Here is a 20,338-nt window from a genome sequence, read left to right as displayed (position 1 = left end):
AATGTTGAATATATCACCAACAATGCAATCCTAAGCATATTTAGTCCAAAGAAGTCCAATTGATTTCAGTGGGAATTAATTTTTAGTCACTGAGTATGTGTTTAGGATTAGTTTTCCTTAACTAAAGCTGCAGTCCTAAGCAAATCAACTCAGAAGTCCATTCCATTAAGCTGTTTCATGAGGGAAAAGTTTCTACTTTTATGCCAAATATTTGTTAAAACAGTTATCTATCTCTGGTCATAGAAGGCACCAAAATTTGATCCAAAAATACATCGAAACAATAGATTTGTTTTCATTCAGAGTACCTTCATTTGATTTTGTGGTACTGCAGAGTGTATAGTTCCCTGATTCCTTCAGAAACAGTTTCATAACTAATTTGTTCCATAATTCAGCACCTTACTACAACAGCGGTCAACCTCAGCAATTCATATTTCTCTTTCATTTTGGTTTATAGTTTCAAACAACGTGCTCAGATAGCCAAGACATCTGAGACAAATTGCTATGAGTTTATTGAACGGCAGATTTGAAATTGTAGTATGCCATGAAAATATTACCACTAACACTTTCCTTTAGGAAAGAACTATTGAAAATCCTACCCAAATTAAATCTGCGGGGATAGTTCTGGATTTATTTATATGCAAAAGTTGGTATTTTGCATGGGAGGAGGCAGAAATGTAACAGGAGAAAAAGTTCTATGTGTATACACAATGACCGGAAGTCTATAAATTAATGTAAATATGGCTTGCTCTAGAGTAAAGAAATATATGCATTTTGGAATATATATTTTTTATGAAAATCAATTTTTGATCATGCTGAATATACTGTTCAGTTTTTTTAAAATGTTTTTTTTTCATCTACAGCATTATAATTCACAGGTTCAAAATGTTTTGCTTATGAGCAAAGAACCTGTTTTAATAATTTAATTTTTAAAAATTGTGATGGGAAAACTGTAGCTATAGTTACTCAGAAGTTTGAAGTTCATTGTATATTTTAAATGGTTTAACAAGGAGCAGTTGTTGTTGTTTTCAAATATGTCTTTTACTGTCTTTTCTTGAACTTGTAGATAAATTGAATAGACTGAGAAGTTCAAGAAAAGACTAACCTTATACTGAAGACAAGTGGAACATTAAAACCTTGAAGACAAAGACATAATTCAGCCAAAGTTCAATGTGTTCCATTTATTTCAATGAGGGAGAGAACTAAGCAAGTGGTCATTTTGATGGATTTTAGTTAACCCAAATATCACAAATAACTGGAACTCTTCAAAATAAGAGGCAGGAAGACACTGTGAATGGAGTTATAGGCCAAAATTCAGCTTAACCCTGGCCATACAAACAGAATGTTTCACCCTAAAATGCTAGCTCTTTACTCTACACCCACACACAAATAGTTTTCCTTTAAATTTTGAAAGATGAAGGGTTTTTATTTTATCTCTTTGACACTGTGAGATTATTTCAGCTACAGTATGTTTTTAGGTAGGTTGAAAATAGATTCCTGTTTCTCAAGGTGTCTAAAGCGGAAAAAATGGTCATAGCTCCATCAAACAAAATTACTTTTATGTTGAGAAAGATGAAAACACCAGCAGTTAAAAAACCAACTTTTCCTCTCTTGAAACTTCTTTTCTGTTTGAAAACTCTTCTACATTTTAAGGCATGGTGGATGCTGTGTTTTATTTTAAAAAGATACTGACAGTTTCTGTCTTTAAACACTTCAAGTAAAGCATACAATATTCGTACCATTTGAGAGAACCAATTTGGAGCTGAATTGTGTCCTAATTTTACCAATGCCAATGAAAGAGAGAAAGAAAAGAATTGTAGCTCTTGTGTGTCTCTGAAGACTATTTCACACATTCATGAACATAGCTTGTTTTTCTCATCACTTGAATACTCAGTTATTGAAGCAGGTTCACATATGCATGTTTGCTTCTTAATTACTACAACATCACATATTGACATGCCCAAATACCTCTATTCTCAATGCACATCGATCAAGGGAGGGAAAGCTCTGTATTGCTTGCATATATTATTATATCTGTCCATAGCTCCCACATACGTAGCTGTATGAGTGGGAGACATTGATAAATGTTCAAATTATCATGCATAAACTGAGAGCAGAACCTAACATTATTTCAGTAAACTTGGATCCTTAGCTCCTGAATAGGAATTATGAATGGCCCACTGCAAATATAAAGCCAAGGACAGAATAATATTGCTTCACATAATGCTGAATGCAGTGTCTTACAATGGCGTCAGTTCTCACAATCAGCCACACACCATCAATCCGGTATAAAGCAATGAAATGTCAAGAAATTAAGCTGTTGTACCAAATCTTGCTGGCCATAAATGAATATATGGACCTATATGGGTGAACTAGCTCAAAATGATCAGATGTCAGTGTAAGAATATTCCATTGTACTTCTCTTGCATTTACCAGACAAATGAGGAAGGAGTGAAAATGCACATATTGGCCACAACCTTAAGCACAAATAGGCCTTCCTGCTGCATCCATTGCTGCTGTTGTCATCCATCTGTCTCAGTGGACAATGTAAGAGTGTGCCTTTAGGGTAAACTCAAACTGCTGGTGAGTTACAGCAGCTGCTGGGGCTGTAGAGACTGATATGGGGGAGACAGGTTTTATTGCAGGCGGGGCAGATGAAGGTGTCTGATTTTGCTGCTATAGGTGTGCCATGGTGTTTCTTCTCTCTGTGCTTCTCCCAGCAGTCATTCCTCTTCTTCTCACTGCTGTTGATACATGACCTGTCTGTCTCCAGGCACTGCGATCATCCACAAGGAATTCCCACATGGCAAGGATAATGTTGTCAGCATTCATTTCACATAGACAGCTTTGTAATGCAGAGAGCTGGTCTGTCAATGGGCCTGGTGCCTGAAGCCAGCTCCCTGGAGAGCACATGCTGGGAATGTGCACTTGGGAGAGTACATCTTTGTTTTGAGACTCTGTCCTGCCATGTTTGACATGGCCATTCATTGACAGCCATCCCTTCAGCCGAAGTGTGAAGGGCTCCTATATATGTACTGTACATATGTAGATGTGCAGGCCTTTACTAATCCAATGGTAGCTGTGTTAGAGGAGGCTTCTGAGTGTACATCTGTACTCTTCACTCTTCCACAGGGCATGTGGCCAGGATATGGCATTGGGGACAAACATGTGACCAGGCGGAGTATTGTGGGCAGGCATTCTGCATCAGCCACACATGTATGCAATGCCTTTTCAGGCATCAAGTGATCAATGTGTTTGTATGAATCAGGACATTTTTACATTCTTTCCGTTGGCTACAGGTAGCCATGTCTTAAATTAGGGCCAATCCACAAGGCCACAGAGTGTATGACTGGTTTATTTTCTTTGTTTAGCTGTCTTTCTAAATTCACTTTAGCTACAGAATGGTGAGTGAGTTGCTATCTGGATTATGGTGGCATTGCCATCAGTCAACCAGTTTTTTGAGAGTTCCCTGTGTCACACCAATTAGAAGAAGTCCTTACATAACCTGTTTGCTGTCCTAACCCCTTTATTTAGTTCCATACATTGATATACTAAAGGCCAACATGAAGCTTTTGCTGGAAAGCAAGAGACAATTGAAGTGCAAGCAAACACATCTTTGATAGCTTACGCTGTGCGATAGGTAAGGAATATAGGTATGAATTGTGAGATTAAGGAATCTAGGTATGTGAGATAAGGATGTGAGATAGGTATGTGAGATTAAGGAATCTAGGTAATTGTGAGATAAGGAATCTAGGTATGAAGTGTGAGAGTTGTGAGATTAACAGTGCAATCCAAATTTAAGATCTGCTTCAATGAGAAAGTTTGGAATAAGCAGATCTTGGTCTGTCCTGGCTCAAGTCATCTTGGCTGAACTGGAGCTATGCTGGTGGAACTTAAACCGACAGAATTTATGCCATTGTAAATTCCCTAATGTTATGCATTAGCAAGGTTTTTGTGCCAAGTGCTCTTCAGCTGACACTATTGCTGCTGCCACTGAATTAGAGAAAGCCATCTTGTAATTAATCAGATAGATGATACTCCTCAAGCAGAGAATAGCTGATAAAATTATGTGGAAAACCCAACAAGACTCAGAATAACAGCATCAGAAAACAAACCAAAAACTGACCAATGCTGTTGTACAGGAAGCAAAAATCATACTCAGAGAACTGAACACAAAGTGTGTTTACCAGTGGTTCCTTGTCATCCCGGAAATAAGTGACAAGTGGGGTGCCACAGGATTCTGTCCTGGGCCCACTGTTGTTTAATATAATTATAAGCAACTTGGATAAAGGAACTGAGGGGATGTTAATCAAATTTGCAGATGACACAACTGGTAGAGGGTAGCCAATGCCACAGAAAACAGAACCAGGATACAAGATGAATTTAGCAGCTTAGAGCACTGCCCCTAAACTAACAAAATGAATTTCAGTAGAAGCAAACGTAAGGTTTTGCATCTTCATCTTTCTGAGGACTGCAATATATACATGCATCATCAATTAGATAGTTCAAAAGCATCTTATTTTCTGTCATTAACATATTTGTGCGTGTAGACACAGAAAGCTGAGCAATCGACACAGTTTACATCTGCATAGCATTTCCAAAAGCTCCTCATGGATTTCAGGAGTCACTTTTTTAAGGAAAATGATCAGGTATTCCAGCTATCTAATGATGTAGCATTTGAATCCAATTCAATTTATATGTTAAATGTGTTGTAAGGAACCGTGAGGTGGTCTGTTAAGGACCCCTCTATTCAGAGGTGGAGCTAGCTGTGTGCCCAGGGGCGGGGCTAGCTGCCCGGGGGGTGGGGCTAGCCACCCACCTTGTCGCCCACGGGGTGGGATGAGCATCCAAGGGAGCGCCGCCCATGGTGAACGTCCTGGGGGGGGGAGGCACGGTGATGTCACCCCCCTCTGGGATGACATCCAGGTCGGACCGCACCCACCACACACCCCTTCCTCTGCTAGTGCCTCTATTTATATTTGCTTACCATCTTTTCTTTTCTTTTTTCATTTTCCAAATGGCATCTTGCCATATCATATAGAAACCTATGTATCTGTATTATTTAAGAATTGGCCTGGGACCCTTAATGACTTCAATTATGACACACAAAACTATTCTCATTTGCTTTCCAGTCAAATGACAGAAGATAATGCATGTAGAAAATGTGAGAACAACAGCTTCTGCCAGAGAAAAGTTTAGTTCCACCCCAACATAAAATTTCAAGTTTCAGATTGAGATGAATGCCACTATATTTTCTTTCTTGTAAAAATAAATAAATTAAATGCTGAATGAAATAGAATGAATATTTTAATCAACCTTTTATCTTAATTTTTATACATCTATATCATCTATCTTTTATCTATTTATCTAATTAATGACTGCTTTTTAATTTGTAATTTTAATTTTGAAGCTCATATGCATGAACTAATTTCCCCCTTTGTTCATGCAATAAAATGGTCACAACAGATTGCTCTTACCCAAACTATAAGTCTGTATAAAGCACTGCCTTCTTTCATAAACTCAGGGTTAAATCTACATTGTTCCAAACTACCTTGGCATTCAACTCAATTTAAGGCTATTCTGAATGCAAGTATAATTGGTTTCCACTAATAATATTTTATTTTTTCCTATCCTTCTTTGTTCTCTTCTGCATAAAATAGCATAAAACTATTACGAAGCTATTTAAGTGTGAGCCATACTTAAACTATAAAACAATATAACAAAACACATAAAAGACAATGTCTCCTAAAATTCACCATGAACAAATAGCATTTAGAGTATGCACTGCAAAGTGCAGTGTTTTTATGTGTTACATAGCAATCATAAAGCTACTTGTCTTGGGTTAGTTCCACTTGACTTATGTGAAACAGTCCAGTACATACCTCACACCAGGAATGAAGAATTGGAAAATCAAGCATTTGGGTAACACATTGTCAGAAATTATTATTTGCTATATAAATAAATAAAACCAAACCAAACCAAACAAATGTAGGCAGATACAATCTGTTCAGGCAGGCAAGAAATCTCCTCTGTCTACCTCTGAACCAAAGATGAATTCACACAGGTGTGCTCATAGGCAAACAGCATCTTCCATTAAAGACTTAGAATGACAATGTTCACAGGTGCACCTAGATTTAATCTGAAGTCTCAATTGCCATAACCTTTGACAGGAGATGTTTGTGGGGAGGTCTTACAGAATGGTCCAACAGAAACAGAAATAAGCTTCTCCAGGCCAGTTCTGAATTGAGGACCAAGGATCAAGTCTAACTCAGTCTAAATTGCATGTTTGGAGTTAGGCCCATTACAATCTGAATCCATGGGAGCTTGCCTGATCCTACTAGGGAGAATCAATGGGCTAATTGTGACCAAGCTTTGAGCTATTTTATTCTGCTTATTACAAGCCAAATAGAGTCAGAGATCTAAATTTAAAATAACAGGCCCTCCAAGTGTCCCTATTTTCCAGGGACATCCCTGATTTTGAGAAGCTGTCCCAGTTTCTGATTGATCCCGGAATGTCCCACTTTTCCATAGGACATCCCTATTTTCATTGGAGAAATGTTGGAGGGTATGGAGTTATCTGATCCCTGAGCTGTCTGAAAGCAGCCCTGTATAGGAAGATTTTTTTTAATGTTTAATGTTTTATAATTTTATATATATATATGTTAGAAGCTGCCCAGAGTGGCTAGGACAACTCAGTAAGATGTGTGGGTATGAACAGTAAAATTATTGTTATGGAATGGGATGTGCCTATGTTCATTGGAGAAATGTTGGAGAGCATGAAATAAATGAATGACATCCATGAGCAGGAATATGAGTTGGACTGTAGGGTTCTTCAACAGTTCAACAGGGTTCTTCAACAGTTGTCTCCAGATGTTGCCCATCATCCCTGACCAGTTTATTCAATAGTGAGAGATTATAGGAGTTGTAGTCTAATAGCATTAGGAAACCAAGGCTGAAGAACACTATTGGAGATACATCATACTTTTGTCATAGGGACACCACCACATCTACTGACTTTATTTATTATATTAGCCCTGGGCTGAAACTTGTTCTACATTTCTCAGAAGCTTTCTTTTGTTGCAAAAGAGGCTTCCATTTCTCTGCATTGTTTGCAGCGCACTTGGGAGTTCCTTAATAATTTCCATGTGGGGTGGGGATAAGCTTACTTTATCATAAGGAATCTGATGGCCTAATCCCTGTAATATTATTGTTATGGATAGGGGAATGATCAGTCACTACAAAAGTGTGACTAACCATAAACACTTTATATTTTAGAAAAGTAGTTCCATTTTATGGGCATTCCAATTCTTTAAAGTTATTTGAGAATATTTCTATTTAGATGTATTAACATTCTGCCAAATGATGAATTGTACTTTTTCTTTTTCCTAGTCCTTTTACATCTCTGCCTAGGGGATCATTTCTTTCTTTCTTTCTTTCTTTCTTTCTTTCTTTCTTTCTTTCTTTCTTTCTTTCTTTCTTTCTGCAAGAGTATTGTTACTCTTCTAGTTTTATCATCATCTGTAAAGTGATATGTGCTCAATTCGAGCTCATTATATTTATTTTACTAACAAAATCAGCCTTACTTGCAAGAATTACCATACAGTGCTTATCACAATCCCTCACCTAGGCGAGAACTTGGTCATCAGGCTCTATTTCCACTTTCCTTGTTTCCAGAAGCCAAGTCCAAGGTTAGCTGTTTGTCTGAGTCAAGAAAATACCATTATTTTCTGTTATTTAGTTCTGACACTTTCCCTTCCAAATATCGCATTGTATAATTCAGACTGTTTCACATCATGCACATTTCAACATAAGAGAATAAAATGCATCAAAATAAATGGGACATTTCATGACACACAAATGTGATGCATCAAATATTTTTCAAGCAAATTTTCCTCTCTGTCATACCACTTTTTCATTTATTTGGTCTCCAAAAATTGTATTTGTGAACTGAAGCAGAGAGAATCAGGTTACATAGCCTCATTAGCATTAAAAACTGGAAGCACCAGCATTAGCCTTGCTGTTATTGCCCTTTCCAACCTTTTTTTCTGTGTGCAGAGTTTCAAAGTGAGCATGTCTACTGTGTGAAAGGGGTTTGTGGAAGGGGTTGGTTAATTATAAACATAAAGCCATAATGAATGAAAAATGCACTGTGTTCTCCAACTCTGCCAGATAGAAAAGAGAGAGTTCTGAATTGTTTTTTTCCGGTTCATCTATCATGACTTCTTGATTGCCTGTCAAACTCCAACCTCTATCCCAGCCAGCACAGAGCAATCAAAATGTTAACCCTTTTAAAGAACAGAAATCTATTTAGGATTTATTAATATTTTAATCCTGAAAATGCAGTGGCTCCATTAGCATCAAATTTGTTTTAAAGTTGCTATAATCTCTGGAATCAAGAACACTGGCTGGTAGTCAACCAAGTAATTGTGTGAGTGGAAGAACTTCCCCTTGTGCAATGGGACTTCTGCCTCTACCCCGGGCATAGGCAAACTCAGCCCTCCAGATGTTTTGGGACTACAGCTCCCATCATCCCTGACCACTGGTCCTGTTAGCTAGGGATGATAGGAGTTTTAGTCCCAAAACATTTGGAGGGCCGAGTTTGCCTATGCCTGCTCTAACCCCTCCCATTCCTCCTAAATCTGTTCTTTGGGTTCCCACTGCCTTCCAAAGGAGATCTAAGGATGGTGCAGGACATGTGCAGGGGGAGGATGGGAGAAGTCCTGTTGCACAAGGGGATGCCGTTCCACTTCTGCAGTTATTTAGTTTAATACCACCCAATATGGAAGCAACCCAGTGAAATAAATCATAATACTTACAATGGTAAACCTTTGGCCTGCTGGGCTGGGATCTATGAGTCAAGGGATCTGGCTTCAGTGAACAAGTCACTTTCATTATGCATGTTTTTGAAAAGTGAGAGAGGGTGTGTGGGGGAAAGAACAGTCAGTAGTTTTGTTTTTGTCATGAGGATCTTGCGAACAAAGCACCGGATGAAATCTGTCTCCATGTACCGTATTGGCCCGAATATAAGCTGCACCTGCAGATAAGTTGCACCTTTAAAATTCAAGAAAAAAAAAGAAAAGAAAATACCTGAATATAAGCCGCTCGCCGTGTGTGTCTGTCTGAGGTGCTTTCTCATGCACGCTCTTCACCCCCCCCCCAGGCCGGTTCCTCCTAGCAAGCAGCACAGGCACACACTCTCCCACCACCACCGCTCCTGCTCCTGCCTTGGCTTCTTGTCTTCCCTCTCAGCTCAAGGCATCCAGGCATCACTGGAGAGAAAGACTGAAGGATGGGGAAATAAAGGAGCCCACCGTTGACGGGAGAAGCGGGAGTGCTCCCCAAAGAGGAGAACAAACTTGAGCCGCCCGTGCAGGGAAGTTTCTCTCTCCCCTCTCATACAACGTCCGCCCTGCCCCACTCACTTGTGACCCCGCTTCTTCCCTGCCACCCTCTACTTCATGGGCTGCTGTGGTTTGTCCACAGCAATTTTTGTAAGGTCGTGAATTTAAGCCACACTTTTAAACTTTTTACTGTTTTAATTTGGAAAAAAGTGTGGCTTATATTTGAGCCAATACAGTATTAATCAAGTTCATACAAGAGTTCATTCACTAATACTTTTTCACTCCGTGCACATTTCATTGTGTATGTGTGTGTGTGTGTTTCTTTATGCATATCCTGATTTACTTCTTGTTTCATAACAACATAGTGTCTCTACATCTATTCATCCTTTTGATGGGTATATATTGTATATCCAGTGGCACAGGACAATCAATATATTCTTTACCACATACTAAGAATGCAGACTGCTCCACAGGGGCTTTATCTCAACTGAATTTTATCACTGAGAGAAAGAAGGCAGAAACACTTAGCACTGTTTCATAAAAATATGTTATATATGCATATACAGATTGAGAGAGTTATCAAGGGGGCGGGGAAGCAAATGCAGAGGCAGCATGAATTTTTAAAGTGATATTAGTATCGTGACCCCTATAGACTCTCTCCGTGTCTCTTGCGGAAGCTTTCAAGGACTCTCATTGTTGTTATTCCATTGCATATGGACTCTGGCCAGCTCAGCACAGTGGCGTAGCGTGGGGGATGCAGGGGGGCCAGCTGCACTGGGCGCAACATCTGGGGGTTAGGGTTAGGGGGCGCAAATCCACGGGTTAGGGGGCACAAATCCATGGGTTAGGGGACACAAATTACTTGCCGTGCCCCGGGTGCTGACAACCCACGCTACGCCACTGGCTCAGCAGATTATAGAGAAGTAGAAACTTCTCTCTATCCTTTTCCTTCTGGGCTGCAGAAGGAAGAAGACTCCAGAGTGAAAGCCCCAGACATCTGCTGTTCCCAAGGGCCTGTATTGAGATATGTACCCTGAATAAGCATGGTAAGATGTGGTATTGGAAGCCAATAAAATATGGGTGTGATGCAATGCCTAGTATTTCCCCATCTCTGTCTCTTTGCCACTCATATATTTATACAGTGGTACCTCGGTTTACAAACTTAATCTGTTCCGGAAGTCCGTTCTTAAACCGAAACCATTCTTTAACCAAGGTGTGCTTTCCCTAATGAGGCCTCCCACCGCCGGTGCCCTTCCACCATTTGGATTCCGTTCTTAGACCAAGGTAAAGTTCTCAAACCGGGACACTGTTTCCGATTTTGTGGAGTTTGTAAACCGAATCGTTCTTAAACCGGACTGTTCTTAATCCAAGGTACCACTGTATATAATAGTTCAAGAAAACATGTAAACATATCACAGGTACCACAGTTCATAAACATACAAGCACAATATCATATTGAAGTAGCCAAGGGGAGAAAAGCTCATTCTCATTCATAACTGTTGGAACATAAGGCAACCTCTCTGGCATGAAGTGTAAGTGTCTGGAGGGTGATGGTTTTACATTATGTAAACAGAGCTGATAAATGGGAACCAAATTTTGTCAAACTTCTCATGTTTTACCATTCCCTTTACTCTATGATGACAGCTTAAGTGTTCATAAAGTGCTATGTCCCACACTCAACACCACTGCTAGCTCTTAGAAGGCCCATTTTGGGTTTTCCAGCTTGAGCAACTTCTGCCAATACAATGTTTGAGAGGAATGGCATTTGTGAGGGATTGTGGGGTTTGTTGAACTATCCACTGGAAAGAGTGCTAGCAGGGCATCAGAGAGAAGGGGCTAGGTTGAAGTTTGAGAGAATTTAAGGTACCTGACCCCAAAACCATGACTAACCTTCTATTGCCATCTGCTCCCTACCATTTTTTTAATTTTTAATTTTTATTTTTTGCCAATAAACTGAATTCACAGAATTAAAGGAAAATCCTTCCTAAACCTAATATAGGGTGGAATTGTATCCTGCCCACTCCACACCTCTTGCTGTAATTATGTGGACTATGGATTGATAATCACTGACACATAGACAATGCTAAGTGATAGCAAACACAGCCAAATGGCTCTGGCACTTCTGAACAACCGTGGCTGAATATCTCTTCAAAGGGAAGAAGCAATTCAAAACAGCTAAGAAAATAATGCCCATGTAAATAAATCTGCATAAGGATGCAAACCATATTCAGCATCCTGATTAAATCATGAATAGTGATGAGGAAGTAGCAAGGGACAGTGGAATCTTGGCATTCTTCCAGCAGTTAATAACCACATTGCCATTCAGGAGCAGTCAGAAATAGTATTGCTCTAGTCTCCGAGAGTCAAATGCCTTGACTTGGAACTAAGAAAATGATTAGTGATGTTGACAAAATTCATAATTGCCTGGTTTGCTGCACAAATTTGTCCAGCTCAAAGTGCTCAGCTGCATTAGGAATTGCAGGTTTCTATTCCCCCCCCCGCCCCCCGCCCCCCCCGGACGTTGTTTCCTGACTTGGAATGTTAAATGAGGTTCTGCATGTGGGTGCTCAGCAGGGTTTTCCTATTGACAACTTACTCTTAGGACTTGCCGATCGGAAGGTCGACGGTTCGAATCCCTGTGACGGGGTGAGCTCCCGTTGCTCGGTCCCTGCTCCTGCCAACCTAGCAGTTCGAAAGCATGTCAAAGTGCAAGTAGATAAATAGGTACCGCTCCGGCGGGAAGGTAAACAGCATTTCCATGTGCTGCTCTGGTTCGCCAGAAGTGGCTTAGTCATGCTGGTCACATGACCTGGGAGCTGTACGCCAGCAGCCTCAGCCAATAAAGCGAGATGAGCACCGCAACCCCAGAGTCGGTCATGACTAGACCTAACGGTCAGGGGTCCCTTTACCTTGTTAACGGCTGTGAGTAACAACAACAACAACATTATTTATACCCCACCCTTCTGGCTGGGTTTTCCCAGCCACTTTGGATGGCTTCCAACAAAATATTAAAAATACAGTAATCCATCAAACATTAAAAGCTTCCCTAAAGAGGGCTGCCTTCAGATGTCTTCTAAAAGTCTGGTAGTTGCTGTTCTCTTTGACATCTGGTGGGAAGGTGTTCCACAGGGTGGGTGCACCACCAAGAAGGCCCTCTGCCTGGTTCCCTGTAACATGGCTTCTCGCAGTGAGGGAACTGCCAGAAGGCCCTCGGCGATGGACCTCAGTGTCTGGGCTGAACAATGGGGGTGGAGACGCTCTTTCAGGTATACTGGGCTGAGGCATTTAGGGCTTTAAAGCTCAGCACCAACAGTTTGAATGTTGTGACAAAAAGGAGTGACATGATGAAACCCCCTGACTGCTAGGGCTGGGTTAAGCCATGTGGTTGCAGAAAGCAATGGACAAGATAGCCCCCTCTCCCCTAATTCTCATGCACAGAAGTTGACTGGACTAGCAACTAAATATTTTTCCAACAGCAGCAAAGAGAGTGTCCTCTGCTGCAGCTGAGGAAAGCCTGATGATTGCAAAACAGGCCGTGTAGCACACCCAACACTTCTTCTTGCACTCATGCAACAAATTCACTTAAAAAATAAAATGGATTTTTATTTTTTTCGGATTTTGAAAAATGACAGGGAAAAGTTTTGAAAAATGTGGGGTGGACAATTGATTAGCTGGAAGTCAGATCAAGACCTTGCAAGCAAATCAGGATCAATGATTATTGTCATATAACCAGCCCATCAACAAATAAGTATGAATGCTCAGTAAAGACAGGACATAGTCTAAGCACTCATCAGCTTTTTGCAAGCAAATCAGAATGAATGCTGGGTGAACAGGTCATTGGATGGAGTCCTTACTCTGTTACGCCTTGCATAAATATGGGTGTGACTCACATTCTAGTTACTTGGAACAACTAAGTCTGCCAGAGTTCTTTTTATCTCATATTATTGAGACATATTATTGCTTAGGAAGAGCAAATTCCCATGGTAGGAACACCTGACTCTCAACATTAACTCAATATCAAAAAATAGTAAGGGCACCAGAAGCAAAAATTGGCATGCACTCCCATTTTATAAGTCCCAGCACAATGACTCTGTCGATATATTTGTTCAATTGAGTACAAGGACTGAGACACATAAATAAAACACATTTGCCACAGTTATTAAATACCTACAAAATGAATGCAATTTGGCATAATATCCAATTTTCAGACAAATATTCCACCCCCTACACCCTTTCCCTGCTTAGCTTAGTGGTTGCATTCAGATGCAATTTGACTGGGAAAGAATTTTGCTGTGTTCGAGCATAATCTGCATGGAAGAGAAAGTGATAATTATTCATGAATCAAACAAGAACGCTTCTAAATCAGAAGCATAATCAAATACATTAAGCTGCTTCTTTCCTCCCCAGATTTGAATGGCTGCTGACAAGAGCAGTGTAAACCAGGAGGGATTTGGCCCTGAGCACTTTCCTAGGTATAAAGCTGCAGTTATAAGGTCTGTGCATAAGCTCCTTTGTGTAGCTTTTGTGAGGCACTGCATCAGTCACAGTGCTGACTTGGCAAGCAAATGTTGTAAGCATCCCATTTCTTCAAAACTGGTGTTTAAACATTAAGGATGGCATTCAACTCATAGCAGTTCTGTTGAAAATAATGATTATGACTAAGTTGAGTGCCAGTCCCACAATAGCAGCATTAGTACAATGGTACCTCAGGTTACGGCATGCGGGTGGCGCTGTGTGTTAAACCACAGAGCCTAGGGCTTGCCGATCAGAAGGTAGGCGGTTCGAATCCCCGCGCCGGGGTGAGCTCCTGTTGCTCGGTCCCTGCTCCTGCCAACCTAGCAGTTCGAAAGCACATCAAAGTGCAAGTAGATAAATAGGTACCGCTCCGGTGGGAAGGTAAACGGTGTTTCTGTGCACTGCTCTGGTTCACCAGAAGCGGCTTAGTCATGCTGGCCACATGACCCGGAAGCTGTACGCCGGCTCCCTCGGCTAATAAAGCGAGATGATCGCTGCAACCCCAGAGTTGGTCACGACTGGACCTAATGGTCAGGGGTCCCTTTACCTTTACCTCAGGTTACAGATGCTTCAGGTTACAGACACCTCAGGTTACAAACTCCGCTAACCCAGAAATAGTATCTCTTGTTAAGAACTTTGCTTCAGGATGAGAACAGAAATCACGCAGCAGTGCAGCGGGAGGCCCCATTAGCTAAAGTGGTGCTTCAGGTTAAGAATAGTTTCAGGTTAAGAATGGATCTCCAGAACGAATTAAGTTCTTAACCGAGGTACCACTGTACTCCCATTTTTATTCCTGGGACAGATGCATGTTATACAAGTAAAGTGTATCCAACACACTTTTATAACACGTGACTTCCCCTCCCCAAATCCTGGGAACTGTAGTTCCATACTGATGCTGGTAATAGTAGCTATAGCCACAGTTCTCAAGATTCTTTAGGAGAAGCCAAGTGCTTTACATGTGTATTGAATGCACTGCGGATGTATGGTATGGATTTGTCCTTACTCTCTTGTCTGTGATTTGTTTTCACTGAACTTAATACCTCCCCACTTGTACGCAATCAGCACACATGTGACCGCTGACACGCGTGCCATTTTTGGTGTTGAAAGGGGGCGAGGCGGTGCAGAGACAGAACAGGCGCCACAGCAAAGAAGGACGTCTCTGAGATCTTACCCATCTCACCTGGTTCCCAGGTTGAAGTTCGTTCAACCGATATCATGGTGCAGAGAACAAAGGCATCTTGTCAGACTCCAGTAGCCCAAGCCCACATGGCCAATGGTCAAGGTTAATAGAAGGCCATAGGCTGCCCATTACTGTTTTAGCATCTCTCTATGGGAAGCTAGGCTGTGTACACACTACAATATTAAAGCACATTCAAAACACATTATTCTTTCCCTCAAAGAATTCTGGGCACTGTAGTTCACCCTTCACAAAGTTCCAAACCTCAGCAAACGTTAACAAATGAGAGTGCCCAGCATTCTGTGAGAGAAAGAATGTGCTTTGATGTGCTTTAAATGTGTAGTTTGTGCACAGCCCTAGAGTGAAAAGGTGCACAGTATGAATGAATGCTGTATCTTCCTCATTCCAGAACTGAAGCACCACCACTGCAGGGCCTTTATTTCTGATCAGCACATCTCTGAAGCTGAGATTACTGAGGTACAGGGTTATGTATTCCAGGCAAGTGTCAACCGTGTGTTGGGGTCATGCAATGTGCCTCAATCAAATGAGCAGAAGCACTAGAGATTACCCAGAATGACACAAGAGTGAGCATAAAGGAACCAGGTAATTCAATATGGGGAACCTACACAACACCCATCATCTCTGGCCATTGACCAGGTTTGTTAGAGCTGATGGGAGTTCATCAATATATGGAAGGCCCAAGATTTCCCACTCCTGGTGTAGTGCAATATGACAGATAAGCCCTTACAGAATTGCAGTCAGCAGGTTTTCTGCTGCCAACCGCCATTTTAATACTAAATTGCTCAATAGTCTTGTGAAATCTTCAGCTGAATTGAAGCACTTTGTAGTGTGATGTCTCTCATCTCTCTTGGAACTAGCTGTAGGGTCTTGTGGTTACAGAGCAAAGCAAAAGAATCACATCAACATAAAAATACCTTACTTTTTTTGTAAACTACTTTGAGTTTTGTTTTTGTGTTTTACGATTAAGTGGCGTATAAATTTTATGAAATAAATATATTTCCCCCTGCTGTGATGAAGCATCTTCCTTCTCTTAAAAAAAGAGGATTTTAAAAAATAGAGCTTGGTCACAAAACCAGTACTCTAAAAACCCCTTTCTTCTGATGATATTAATGATTTGTGCAACCATCTTCTGCAGTTTAATGAACAGCAGCAGCAGCAACAACAACAACACTTTTAGTTCTGCCAAGTTGTGTTAAAGGCTTTCTCTGTTCACCGAGGCTCTAAAATGCTAGCAAATAGCAGCAGGGTTATGCGCTTAATAGATGGTTATTCACAAAATATAAATATAGTATGGTATCCTATATTGTGGTTGATTCATGTTTCAGGACTACTGGGGGGTGGATGGCTGTCAGTTACAGAGAGGTGGACCACATTTATCTGCTCAGTGGAATACATCCACCATGCATCTGAAATGCAAGCTAAAAGTACATTCATTCATTCATTCATTCATTCATTCATTTAATAAAAATACTTTATTGATTGATTGATTGATTGATTGATGCTCAAGGTGGTATACATGGGTCTCCTCCTTCCCAGTTTATCTTTTCAACAGCCCTGTGAGGTAGGTTAGGCTAAGAGATGGTGACTGGTCCAGGATCACCCAGTGACATATGTGGCTGAATGGTGATTTGAACCCTGTTATCTCAGGTCCTACTCCAACACTCTTAACCACTATACCATATTGGCCTTCTTTATAAATTGTATTTTCAATTGAAACCACGTTTTGTGTCAGTATGAAATTGGCAATAAAATGGCTAGCACATTTTCAAAGCTAAGCAGGGTCTGGTTTCAAATTGGATGGGGGACCATGTGTTGAGATTTCCTGCATTGCAGGGAGTTGGACTAGATTACTATGGGGGTTCCTTCCAACTCTGTGATTCTGTGATCCAGCCAAATGTCATTCATGCTGATTTTCCACACAACATGGGTGGGTGGGTGTTGGTGTACATGTGTGAGAGTGAGAAATGTGGCCATCAGATGCATATACAGCAAGTGTTTGAGGAGGCTGAACCTGTAGGATTAGTTACTGGATATCCAGTACACATTGCTGTGGTGAGAGAACCTTGCATTTTATGGATTATCAGGCAGAAATTCTTAGTTTACTTAGACATCAAGTATTTGGAAAAGCAGCACGTGTAGAATTTTTGCCTGAGTATTTTATATTCCCCATTTTTTCTCAAACTAGTGCCAGTGTGTCTTGTCAAACAAGTTAACTCATTCAAAGTAAGCTGTTTCTTATCCTTTATACCTCAAATGCAGCATGCTCCATGTACAAGCTTTCTTCTCATGATGTTTCAAATCAATCTGTTGAACCATTTTTAAGTATAAGCGCCATAGCATAGGAAAAAGTACAAGTAATATCATGTAAAAGAAAACTATTTATAGGGCTCATACTGATAGCTTTGCCCTAAATTTGCTTCCCTAACAAACAACAACAGCAGAGTGACTTACCAGCATGACACGAATAAAGAAACTCATTCAAAATGACACTACTTTCTAATATGCATTTATCCAGCTCACTGTGCAGAATATTCTTAATCTAAACTGAGAAGACAATAGTACATCAGTCTTTCCTTCACAGTGACTGCAAAAAACAAACAGTGTGTTTGAAAAGCAATCAGATGGATAATTAATCAGCACCACAAATTCAGTAATTGGTGTGTACTATCCTTGTGGAATTCACCATACAATTTTAGTAAGAATAATGTTATAGTCACTGCCTGGCATGCACTTCCAGATTTCCTCATTGATCTGTAGCTTCTCCTAAGCATGTTGCAAAGAAAACCCGCTTAACAAATGCATTAATGACATGCTTTGATTTATGCTGGTGTCTCCCCTTGGGTATTATTGAGATAATGAATATGACATTTACAGCATAAATATAAGCATCTTAAATCATCTGCAGGTGTTGCTAGATAATAGGTGAGTTCCACCCCCTGCAGTGCGAAAGCTTTTTTAAAAAAATGAGACTTAATGCTGTTCCATTAAGTTTTTAAAAATTGCTAGAAAATGTATGAAGTGTGATCCAAATGTCTGTGCTATTTTAGTTGATACATTGGATTTATTGTTGATGGAGTGGTGTTTTGTGATGGGGGTGCTCTGTATTTATGGATGAGAAATCCTCCCCCTCCCCAGTTCATTGATGACGTTTTTCTCAAGTCTGAAGTTGGTGACCCCTACATAACTGCCCATGGCAAGACATGTATGCAGAAACACAAGAAGCTGTCTTAGATTGAGTCAGACCATGTCACTCAGTACTGGCTACAATTTCAGGCAAGGAAATCCCTTATTCTACCTGGAGAGTCTACGAATTGAACCTGGGGACCCACTGGTGGAGGAAGAAGGGGGCGGGGGAGCGCACCACCCCTGGCAGCACAATCCTGGTGGGGTTTCATTGTGGAAGGAAGATCAACACCTTGGAAAGTGGTGTGGACTTTAGTACCACAGCTGATTATACTATCACTGACAGCAAAACATACAAGTTGCCTCAATGGTGTCCTGAAGCAACTGAGCTTTATAGCCTAGACTTGTTATCCATTGACTAAAGACCTCAAACCATGAATGTTGTATCTGCCTGTTGAGGGGCAATACAACCATTTGCCTTTTCTAGGCCCTGGGATTTCAAGCTCTGAGGATTTCAGAGGGTGCCTTTAGAAGGGTCTGTGAGGTCTAGCCTAGAGAGGCCTATATTCATGCAAGCTTGTAGCTCCTGGAACAAACACACATGCAGCCCACAAACACACTTTGTAAATGGGGAGCAGAGAGGTTTGCCACATGTATACAAGGCAGATCTTTCCTTCTAAGAACTGTAAAACTCTAAATGCCTACCACTATTAGATTTAGCTGTTCCTTGTAATAAAATAAAAATGTGTGAGTGGCTGGGTATTATGAAATATTTTATTTACATCATGGGAGGTGGGAAGCCGTGCTCAGTCATTTGAAGCTTTCCCTCTGATACTCAGGCTTATTAACCTTGTCTATAAAGAAACCATTCAGAACAAATGCTGATTGTGTACATCTTCCAAAAATGCTTGGCTCACCAAGTGCATCGTTTGCATCATCAATTTATCATTCATGCATTTTAAACCAGGAACTTGAGGGTCACATTTTCCTTTTGTCAGACGAACTGATAGCATGAAAGGACATAAAAAGGTTAAAAAGAAAAACAGAGAGAGAAGTACTGTATCTTTTGTTAGGGAGCTAGTCTCTTCCACATGCTAGTCTCTTCCTCTAAAATCACACAAGATGCTGTTATGTTTTCAGAAAAAAGACTTGCTGTGATTCTATCATGTTCCTGAAACTCGGGATGCATATACACACATATAAAGCACATGACTTTCCCCAAAGAATCCCAAGAATTATTATTTGTTAAGGATGCAATTGTAGCACTGTGAGAGGTAAGCTATAGTTCCCATGATTTTTTGAGGGAAGACATGTGAAAATGAAGTTCATCCTAATTCTATTATACTCTGTTTCTGAGGAGGCAAAAAGATCCTGGAAACCATGTGACTCACACATAGGGCTGTGGGGAAGATCTCATTCTGGTTGCACTTTAATGAGAAACAGCTACTACCACCTTAGAGTAGAGGTGAATTTGCCACAACCCAACTCCCCTGGGAAGAAGACTCAGAATGGTTTTGCCCTGGGAAAGAGCTGGGGAAGGGTCCAATAAATGCATGCATTGATGAAAAAACCAAAACAGAAATGCGCCTGGGTAAAAATTACTTGCAAAAATATGTGTATTTGTCAAAACCAAATACAAAACTATTTATTAGGAGAAATTGCACTTTAATGAGAAACAGCTACTACCACCTTAGAGTAGAGGTGAATTTGCCACAACCCAACTCCCCTGGGAAGAAGACTCAGAATGGTTTTGCCCTGGGAAAGAGCTGGGGAAGGGTCCAATAAATGCATGCATTGATGAAAAAACCAAAACAGAAATGCGCCTGGGTAAAAATTACTTGCAAAAATATGTGTATTTGTCAAAACCAAATACAAAACTATTTATTAGGAGAAATTCACTAATGCTGTAGGTTGGTTTTTTCCTTTCTTTCCCCAAAACAGATCAAAAATTTCGATGGAAATGTGGAGAACCGAATTTAAGATCAGAAAAATGAGGACCTGAAATTGGAAGGTACATCCATCTTTACTCAAACATGTGGGTAATATTCTTCACATGTTTCTGATATAATCATGGTGCCAGGGACTACATGACTGCCTCCACTGACATCATTGTGCCCATCATAACCTCTGCCAATAGGGAGCCTGCTGTTTGCATGAAGTCTCC

General features: G+C 40.6%; 1 protein-coding gene across 5 annotated transcripts in view; it reads left to right on the top strand.

Moving 5' to 3' along the window:
• The window catches only part of LOC309374372 (cadherin-19-like), a 61,735-nt gene that overhangs the window by 852 nt on the left and 40,545 nt on the right, over window positions 1–20,338 (top strand). Inside the window, exons 2-3 of one of the 5 annotated variants that reach the window (XM_081919202.1) lie at window positions 19,315–19,448; window positions 20,116–20,185. The gene's annotated coding sequence lies outside the window, so the exon portion shown is untranslated. Of the gene's footprint in view, window positions 1–10,300; window positions 10,385–19,314; window positions 19,449–20,115; window positions 20,210–20,338 lie in introns of those variants that run through there. The other 4 variants (XM_081919201.1, XM_081919204.1, XM_081919203.1 and 1 more) reach the window with 4 other exon arrangements.

The sequence above is a fragment of the Podarcis melisellensis genome, assembly GCF_964234715.1.
Source record: "Podarcis melisellensis genome assembly, chromosome: 7".
In the NCBI taxonomy this organism is placed as follows: domain Eukaryota; kingdom Metazoa; phylum Chordata; class Lepidosauria; order Squamata; family Lacertidae; genus Podarcis; species Podarcis melisellensis.
The sequence above is the reverse complement of the archived record's forward strand: the minus strand, read 5'-3'. Positions and strand labels throughout refer to the sequence as shown.